Genomic DNA, 9,854 nt, shown 5'->3' on the forward strand with positions numbered 1-9,854 from the left:
CTAACAGACGTGGTTAAAGGCAGGAAGCCAGCTGCACAACAGTGTAGAATGCAGTCTCGTTTGCATTTGTAGATGGAGGGAACAGGTGTACACCCAAACACGCTCATCAATTTGTGTCTGGAAAATATACAACATGGGTGTGTATTTAGTAATTTTAAAGTAACTCAGTGAAGAGAAATAAAACCCAAAAATTACACGAGAAAGAGAGAGGGAGAGACAGAGAGAGACAGAGAGAGCACCCATGGCATTGTCTGGGCCCTGGCCCATGTCTGCCTGTCCCGGCGGCTCCCGCTGTCCTCATCATGCTGACATATAAGCTCATTTCCTCGTGTCTGTCTTCCATGGTAACCAAGTCATAAGGCTTCATGATGCTTGGAGATATTAAGCCGCTTCATAGCATTTATTTTCAGACTAAATAGTTTAATCTCTTTCTAATTTCTCCTCAGAAAACCTGAGTCATCTGAGGTTCTTCTCCAGAGCTGTCTATAGTTGTGCCAATTTGGAGGTGTCAGGCTAGCGCATCATTGCCGTCCCCAGACACGTTCACTTTATTAAGGAGGTTGTGAGTCGGTGGTTAATAACCATTGCAGCACTCTTGGTAATCATTGGCTGAGGGTGATATTCGATTGATAGATAAAAAAATAAATTAAAAAATATGGCTTGAATGATAGAGTGTGAGAAATTAAGACAGAAAGATGAAGGGACAGAGGGAAGTGAATGCAGGGATCTTACCCATCAGCCCTTGGCCCTGAGATGGTGCCTGACATTCCCCAGCCGTGCTTCTGTTCATTTCTGGCTGTGGGGACTGCCAAGCCCCCACGGGGACAGCAGCTGGCACAGGGGGACCATGATTCCGCAGTTTCTGATACTGCCAGAAGACCTAGAGAAGGGACCTCCTGTGCCAGAAAAGACAAGCTGCAGGGCAGGCCCACTGCGTGCCGTGCCCGGGGGTCAGAGACTGAGGGGTGCAGTCATTCCCCAAATCCAACGGTGATTAGCATTGCTGGTTTTCTTTTTCTTTTTCTTTTTCTTTTTCTTTTTCTTTTTCTTTTTCTTTTTCTTTTTCTTTCTTTCTTTCTTTCTTTCTTTCTTTCTTTCTTTCTTTCTCTTTCTTTCTTTCTTCTTTCTTTCTTTCTTTCTTTCTTTCTTTCTTTCTTTCTTTCTTTCTTTCTTTTTGCCATTCTTTCCTAAGTTCTCTTATCTTAAAACATGTATTTGCTCATTTTACTCGGGAAAAAGAAGGACCATGAAGAAAGGAGCCAGTTTCCCTGGAAATATCCAAACCAAGGAACCAAGGGCAGTGTTCTTTTGGATCCCGTGCATGGCAGGGAGATTGGCATGTGATGCAGCATGGCATCTGAATGGGGCTTTTTTCGCTGGGATGAAGGAGTGGCGGGGTACCTGGGCACCATGGCATCCCGATGGCTCCCAACCAGCTTTGGTCACATGGAGCGAGTGTGGATCAGGATTGCATCCAGGGCCTGGGGATGCTCGGGCTTTTCACCACTCATGGTTGAGGCCACATTCCCCTGTGTGCAGGCCTGTTCCTCTCTGCATTATCCTATCTTGGTTTCCATGTCAGCTAGCTAATGCTGCAAAACGAAGCAGCTCCAGAGCAGCAGCCCAAGCCATATGCAGTTACTGCATCACACTCCGTATGGCTTGGGATTTGGTTTTGTCTCAGGGTGACCCGTGGAGTGACAGTCAGGGGCTGTGGTCCTCTGTGGAAGGCTTGGGCGAGGCTCACACCCATGGCTGCTGGTGGGAGGCTCGGTTCCTGGCCCTACAGGGCTTTCTCCAGGGCTACTTGTGTGTCCTTATCACATGGCTTCCCCCAGGGTGAGTGACCTGAAACAGAGGAAGGATGAAGCAATGGCCTTTTAGGTCCGAATCCCAGAGGCCATGCCTCGTGGGGTTTCCCATGCAGTCCACACTCAGCAGGGAAGGGTTTGGGGCTTCCCTTTGGAAGGAGGGGCATGGAAAAATGAGTGTGGTTAAACCCTGCAGCCTCCATGAGATGCTCCCTTCACTGCATCACTTACTGTTTGCACATCCATCTGTCCATCCATCTCTCTGTTTATCCAACACGTTTTTCCCAAGTGCCTGCCAGGGATAAGTGCTATGCCAGTGCTAGGGAAGGTACAGGTGAGACGGGCATGGATGACATCCCTCCTCTGCCCCGAAGCCTGTGTATAGAAATTGAACAGATAGAAGGAAGAGAAATAGAAAGTACAGAACTATGTGAATGCCTACAGGATTGTGTCTGACCAGGGTGGGGACGGTGGGGTCTTTCTGCAATGCGAGAGCCAAGTGGGCAGTCCCTCTCCCTGGCAAGGGAGCCTCCCAGACTTGGTGAAAGCAGGCTCCCTGGATGACTGCAGGGCTGCAGGTGGTTAGCTGCTCTGCCCGAGACGTGGCAGCCTCACTGCTAGGAAGGAAGGGCAGCAAGGTGAGGTGCCAAAGGGTACTGAGCAGCGAGGAGCTCTAATGCCTGTTAAAGTAGTTTCCGTCCTGCAGTGTGACCTCTCCCGCATGTCCTTAAACCTTTCAACTCCCTAAGCTACAGCCTGTGTGGGAGGTCCTCTGAGCTGCCCGTCACATTCCAGCTTCCAATTGATACTGGTGGCCATGAATTTTTGGGGAGCACACCTGCTTCAGCTTATGGCAGGGGGCACACACACACACACACACACACACATTCAGAGGCTGGGTGCTTAGCTCACTGGGATTCTGTGGGGCGCAGGGGGGGATGGCCGAGGATGGGGCGTTGAGGGGTTGCCTGGATGTGGAGTGGGCCTGATGGCCCCAAGAGAGAGGCGAACCTACAGACAAGCAGACAAGCTACCAAGGGCGAGGGGGGGGGCGGGGCGGGGCGGCGGGAAGAGGGTCTTTGCATACCAGACGCTCCCAGGATGCGGAAGAACAGGACTAATGAAGGAGATTGTGATGGGAGACAGAGCTTTCTTTCTTTCTTTTTTTTAAAGATTTTATTTATTTATGCATGTATTTATTTGGAGCAGTGGGAGAGGCAGAGGGAGAGGGAGAGTCCCAAGAAGACTCTGTGCTGAGCAGGGAGCCTGATGCAGGGCTCGATCCCCAGACCCTGAGATCATGACCTGAGCAGAAATCAGGAGTTCCACGCTCCACCAACTGGGCCACCCGGTGCCCAGAGGGGAAGGTTCCTGTGTGGCAATTCCTGATGTCTGGGGCACAGCGTACCAGCATGGTAGCAGAGTTAGGAGGTGCAGGGGCGAGGGGTGGTGATGAGGGAAGAGGTGCCAAGTGACCAGGCTGTCGATGGCTCGTGCTGAGGGGGCTGAGGCTGAGGCTTCCCAGGAGCCCTGCGATGCCCCAGAGGGAGGCCAGAGCCCCACGGCCACGCAGTGCCCCCAAGAGGCAGGAAGGAGAGGGAGCAGGAAACCCCCGCTGTGGGGTGTGGGCCACAGGCCCAGCTCTGCCCCATGAAGGTTCTGGAAGCCACCCCCTCCCGACACACATGTCTGTCCCAGAGGGCCTGTCCAGCAGGGAGGGGACAGAGGGATGGAGGTTCCCTGTGGCTCAGTAGGAGCTTCCTCCTAGAATCAGCCGTTATGAGGTGGGGGACGTCCGTCATGAGCCTGGGGAGCCCACACACAGGGTCCACTGTCTCACTGCCACTGTGTTCGCTGCTTCGTTAGCACCCTGACGTGAGGGGGTCACCACACACAGCTATCCGTAATGATGCCGGCTGAGGCAGAAAGTGGATTTTACAAGGCCTCACTCTGTTGCTGTTGCGGTTTTCCTAAAGCAAAATTACTATTCAATGAAGTCACTTTCTCAGATTTTATTGTTTCTAGTGCCAATTTTAAATTTGCCCAGAAATCCCCCATTTACTTTGAGTTAAAATAACAAGAAAGCCCAGACAACCAGACCATTATCTGTGGCAATTCTCACGTCTGTGTTCTTGTCTTGGTACGATTCCTGTTTTTATGTTAGTCTTGAGGTGTCAGGTGCCAGGCTTTCAGGTGTGAGGGTCTGGGACAGGGCAAGGGCCCCCCAGCATGCACCCAGCACCTGCCATGGGTCACACTGGGTCACTGAAGACGAGGGTGTGGGGAGGAAGAGAGAGATAGAGATGCAGCAAGAGAGATGTGGAGACAGAGAGAGATAGAAATACAGAGAAGGAGACACTGAGGAGATGGGGGAGGAGGAGGAGAGAGAGACAGAGACACAGAGAAAGACAGAGGGAAGGAGAGACCCATAGAGCCACAGAGAGCCATGGAGGCAGGGAGGCAGGGAGGGGAGATGTAGAGCAACAGAGGCCATCAGGGCTGGGCGGGAAAGCCTGCAAGAAGGAGCTTCTTGTGTGCCCTGAACCAATCCTCTGGGCTTTCTGGATCCTGTTTTCTTTACCTCACATATAATAAGGAGTTGAATCCAACGAGTCTGATTCAGTTCTAACCCTCGTTTCTGTAAATGCCGAGCAGGAAGGGTTCCTGCCATCGACTGAAGTTTCCAACTTTGTTTTTGCTCCTCACGGGAGCCCTTCCAGCTCCCCTTAGAAGTATTGTGAAATTCTACGGAAAAAAATCACCCCATACATTACTAAATTTAAAAGATAGGGTTTGGGAAAGAGAACCGTAAAGCATTGTTGAACTCTAGTTAAGGATACGCGCGTTAAAGTGTTAAGGAGCAAAGTGTGCTGATGTCCGAAACTTATTCTGAAATGCATAAAAATTAAACCAGGTGGATGCATCGCTAGAGAGGGGACAGCTGGATCATAGCTGGTGAGAAATTATGACTTGCTGATCCCTGGCGATGAGTATATGACTGTCCACCACCCATGGCCCTTCCGTTTTTCTGAGAGCTTCCATGGTAAGACCTTGGGAAATGAGTAGTGTCGACAGGGACTGTTCATGGATCAGAGGAAAGGTGGGGGCATAGGAGGGGACAGGACGCATCCCACAAAGCTGAGGGTTAGAGCAGCCCGCAGCTCCCGGCTCTGGGGCTGCTGTTTCTCTGGGAGGCCGTGGAACTTCTGAGCTGTCATTTATCATACATGGCAGGCTGCAAAATAGAAGCATCGTAGCTGGCAGGTCTAGGGAGGTGTTCCAGTCCTGTGTGCAGGATGGTGTCCGCTCTCTCTCCTTGTGCCATCCTCTGTCAGGGTGGCAATTGCTTGGAGGGTCCCGGCTTTGAACAGACCCCAGATTCCAGAGCCCCGGACAGGGCAGGAAGGAGGGTGACAGTGGAGGTGGCTGTCCCGCAGACAGGCCAGCATGAGGAGGGCCAGGAGCTTTGGTCTTGGTCCAACACAACCACACCTTGTTCCTGGGAGCCCCGGGCTCATGTTAGAGCTCTTAGGCAGCTCCGAGTTCCTGGTGCACTGGAAGGTTCTGAGAAAGAGCACAACGGATATACATGTTGCTATTATGTAGAACTGGGCTATGTGCACCATTTCTAGCAGACCTGGCTCGTCCTGCAGAGGGCTCAGCAGATGAGACCCATGTAATCTGACCAGCACTGAGGAGGTGGGGCTGGTGGAGGGCAGGGGCACCATCCTGGAAGGAGAGGACCGGCTGGCTATGGGGTGGGTGGAGGACAGGGCCACTGTCCTGGAGGGAGAAGACCTGCTGGCCATGGGGGCAGCCAGCAGCCTGCAGCCTTTGATCCCACAGTGTCCTGGGTAAAGGACCAGCGTCCTGCATGGCCGGGCTTGTTTCATGCTAAGGCCTGAGTCCTGGGTTTGCAGACGGCTGCCTTCTCCTGGTATGCTCACGAGGCTGTCCCTCTCTGCGTATTTGTGCCCTCCTCTGCTTTGCTTATGAGGACACCAGTCATCCTGGGTTCAGGCCAGCCCGTGGGAACTCATGTTACATTAATTGTCTCCTTGGGAACCTTACCTCCAAACACAGTCACAATGAGGTGCTGGGGGTAGGGACATCAGTCTATGAATCTGGTGGAGGGACAGAGTCCAGCTCCCAGGAGTCCCCGGTCATCCTCACCATTGCTAACATGCAGCAAACACCCCCTGAGAGGGCATAACTGGTGTTGATGCATTGTTTTTTTGCACATATTTAGAACCTGTTCATCATCAGCATTACAAGTGAAATAAATTTTCCTTCTAACGGGCAGTTATGCATCTAAAATGAAACATCACGTCCATGAGGACACAAACAAAGTGACACGTTGGTGAATTGCATTGTCTCCTCTTCAGACTAAGCCTATTTTATTAATGGGAAGCACAGACAATGCTCGCTGGTCCCACAGCTAAGTCCCCATGTAAGGCACAGGCAGGCAGGTGTCCAGCGTGTGGGCAGCGAGAGGGAAAGGTCTGGAGCTGTGCTGAGTGAAAGCAAGCACATGCTCCATGCAAAGCCCATGGTTTCTCATCTGCACGTAGTCAGGCAAGAGCCCACTGTTAGAATGTCCTCCCTGGGGCTGCTGCCCACGATCGAGTATCTGCGGGCACGTTATTCAGGGATGGTTGCACACTCTGGGAAGGTGACCCCCGTGGGAATGTCATGTGCAGAAATCCTGTCAACAGGAAAGTGGGATGTAAGTTGTTGGGACCCCATCTAAAGGAGCAGAAACCAGGGTTCTCCCTGCCCTTCAAAGACCCGATCTCCCTCCAGGCTGTGTTTATTGAATGAAAACCCAAATAAAGAGAATATGGAAGCCAGGGCGTCCATTCTGGAGGACCTGGAGAAGCAATCAGTGGTCTCTGGCCTCGGAGGCAGCCACCTGCTGGTGGGCAGCAAGCTCTCCAGCCCTGGCACTGGGCAACTTCTTGTCAGCTGCCCCAGGCTTCTTTGGGCAGAGGGACTCCTTATCTACATGAAAGGTTTGCTTCTGGGAGCCTTTCTGGTGTAGTATTAACATTACTTCAAGTAACCCCATTGCTCTGAGATGTGTATTCCACATGTGGGTGGAGAACCTCAATTTCTTATGAGTTAGGAGAACTTTTGAGCATCTCTGAAAACAATCCCAGAGAGCAAGTATTTGAGAGGCATGGGGATAGGGACATTTTATTGCTGACCCTACCCTGGCTTAACCAGCCATGTGGCCTTGATCGACCACAGCATCTCAGGTACTCAGGTGTACTGCTCTACTGGAAGGTGACGGCATCACACTGATTCCCAAGATCTTTCCAGGTCGGAGATTCAATGGCTATACAGTGAGGCACAGAGACATAGCAAGTAACCAGAAGAAAGCACACAAAGCTGAAGACAGGTCAAGAGGACAGGTATTTGTGTTAGAAACAGGGAAGGAGGAAAGAACACAGCTGCCCACGGGCCTTCCCAGCTGAGGCGAGAGGGTCCTGAGAACCACGGGCACCGTCCGTAATACGCCATGGTGAATAGGGGGCATTTGAAATCTGGTGCTCTATCTTATATCTGGGATGATGTTTTCTACAGCATAACATATCCAGGTTTTTAAAATATAAGATAAAGTTTCCCCTCAGATGTTTCAGAAAGCTGCCCCATGCTTGTCTTTAAGGCATTGAGGACCATATGCCCTGTTACCGACCACTAAGGTTTGAGAGTTTTGTAGTTTCCTGCTGAAAAGAAGCACAATTTGAAATGAAATAATGTGTTCTTGATCCCCTTCCTTGGGAGTATACCCGTGGCTGGTTTTTGGAGTCAGCGTCCTATTTGAAAACATTATCATAAATTGTTAATTGAGGCCAAATACATGAGCAGATTTACCAGGTGAATGCTTTGTGGATTTTTACCTATGAGTTTATGTGTAACGAGATTCTTAGAAGATGTATAATCATGAGGAAATCTATTGATTCTTCATCTCTCAGCATTGCCAGTGGCCTCAGGGAATCTTATTAAATTGGCTTGTAGTTTTTTAAATGCCACTGGAAGAGACGACTGTTTTTGCACACAGAGCTTGGAAGTGTCTTTTACTAGATGATAATATCAGAAACCAGGTTTCTCCTTCGATCTTCTTCACAAACCCCAGTTGTCTGGGTTCCCATGTGTTATCTGGGCCATGGCACCAGCTCTTCCTTTTGCTGGAAGTTCCAATGCCTTGGAATGACGCCAAGGGGCTCCTCCTGGGAAAGACACCCCTACTCCTTACCCTGTCACATTGTGCAGAGACAGAAGTGACAGTGGGATGGGTCCTCTTCCTTGTGGACCACATGTCAGAGATGAGGGAGTTTCTTGCCTACCAAGCACACTGCAGGAGAAGTCAATTAGTGCTTGTAATAAAAAGCTACATCCTTTTGTTTCCTTTTTATAAAGCAAATTAAGTGTTCTAGTCACCATAAATTTAAATCAAGAATATGGAACAAAGACCAAGCTAAAATTAATAAAAAATATACTGTAGTTATATAATATGATCTGATAAAAGGTAAGGACAAGTCTCAAACATGAGACATGGAGGCAGACCAAAGTACAGGAGCACAGATGGAAGGTCAAGCAGAGGCAATGTGGCGTGCAGGCAGACCGGTGTGCAGGGGCCTCCTTGCACTCAGACTCTTGGTCAGGGGAGCCCATGCAGGCATGTCACCCTATCTTCTGTCTTCTGGATGCTGCGACTTTGAATATCAGGCTGCCTTTTCATGATTTGAGAGATGCTGGGTCCTGAAGTCCTTTGGTTAGAACCTGCCTGAGAAGCAGGCTCCTCCCTGTTGGCACCTGCTCCGTTTTGAGAGGCGGGAGTCAGTAAGTGGTGTGGCATCAGCCGGCGGTAGTAAATGACTCAGGAGCTTGTTCTACAGGTGAAAAACTCACCTCATTACAGAAATACAAATATGAAGAGTGAAGAACAAAAGAGCACATGGCTGGCCGGATCTCCTAGAGCACGCTCCTCTAATACTGCCCCTTGGGTGCCAAGCCGTTCTGGGGTCTGGCCCTCCTGCTCAGACCTTTCTGCTGCTCACCCCCAGGCGGTGTTGGAGTGTTTCAGGTCGGAGTGCCCCAGACCTCGTACCTAGTTCATGTTGCTTCTACTGTTGCCTTAGACGTTCTTTGTGAACACCAACAAATGTCTCCTTTGCAGGCTTGCATTCTTCCCTTTACTGTCCTTCTGGCAAATGACTTTTCCCATGCACACCCAGCACGATCTCACCCTGAAATCCTACCGCAATCTTTCTCACCTCTACATAGTGACCTGCCCCAGTCCCTTCTCTAGAGTGGCAGATTCCTAGGGCCAAGGAGCACAGAGTATGAGGTCAGGGACTGTGGGATTGGTTGGATTTCTGCTCTGACATTTGTAAGTGGGTGGCCTTGGGCTGATTGCATGGACTCAGCTTTTCCATCTATGAAGCAGGATTATACTGCCTACCTGTGAGACAGCAACCAGGCTCCTGGCTTGGCCACCTTCTTCCCCACCTCTATCTCCTACCCTGCATCACTTCTCTGCTAGCCCTGTTTTGTGCATTTCTGGGGTTCTAGCTGCAACTCTCATAACCAGGACACATCTTTGGAAAGTGTCCCAAGAGGGAGGGTCCAAGGACTAATTTGGTGCTGGGGAACAGTTGGTAAGCGGCAAATGTGTCCACTGGAGAAGGAGGCCTCTCATCCACTTGCTTAGGATCTCTCTTTGGATGACTCTAGGCCAGAAATGAATGAGGAAGGAAACCCCAGAAAGGTGGCCTTGGCTCTTCCTCAAAGGTGTGGATGGGTTGTGGCAAGCCATCTGACCTGTAAGATCATGCTGGGTCCTGAAGACCTTTGGTTAGAACCTGCCTGAGACCCAGGCTTCTCAACTGCATCAGTGTGTGTAGAGTCCTCATCACACTGTGTACGCACATGCACGCATACACACACACACACACACACACACACACACACACACACAAGGTCATATGCACAGTGTTATCTTCTATCTGAGTTAAGAAGTTACTCTGAGTTAATATA

The sequence above is a fragment of the Vulpes lagopus genome, chromosome 16, assembly GCF_018345385.1.
Source record: "Vulpes lagopus strain Blue_001 chromosome 16, ASM1834538v1, whole genome shotgun sequence".
Classification (NCBI taxonomy): domain Eukaryota; kingdom Metazoa; phylum Chordata; class Mammalia; order Carnivora; family Canidae; genus Vulpes; species Vulpes lagopus.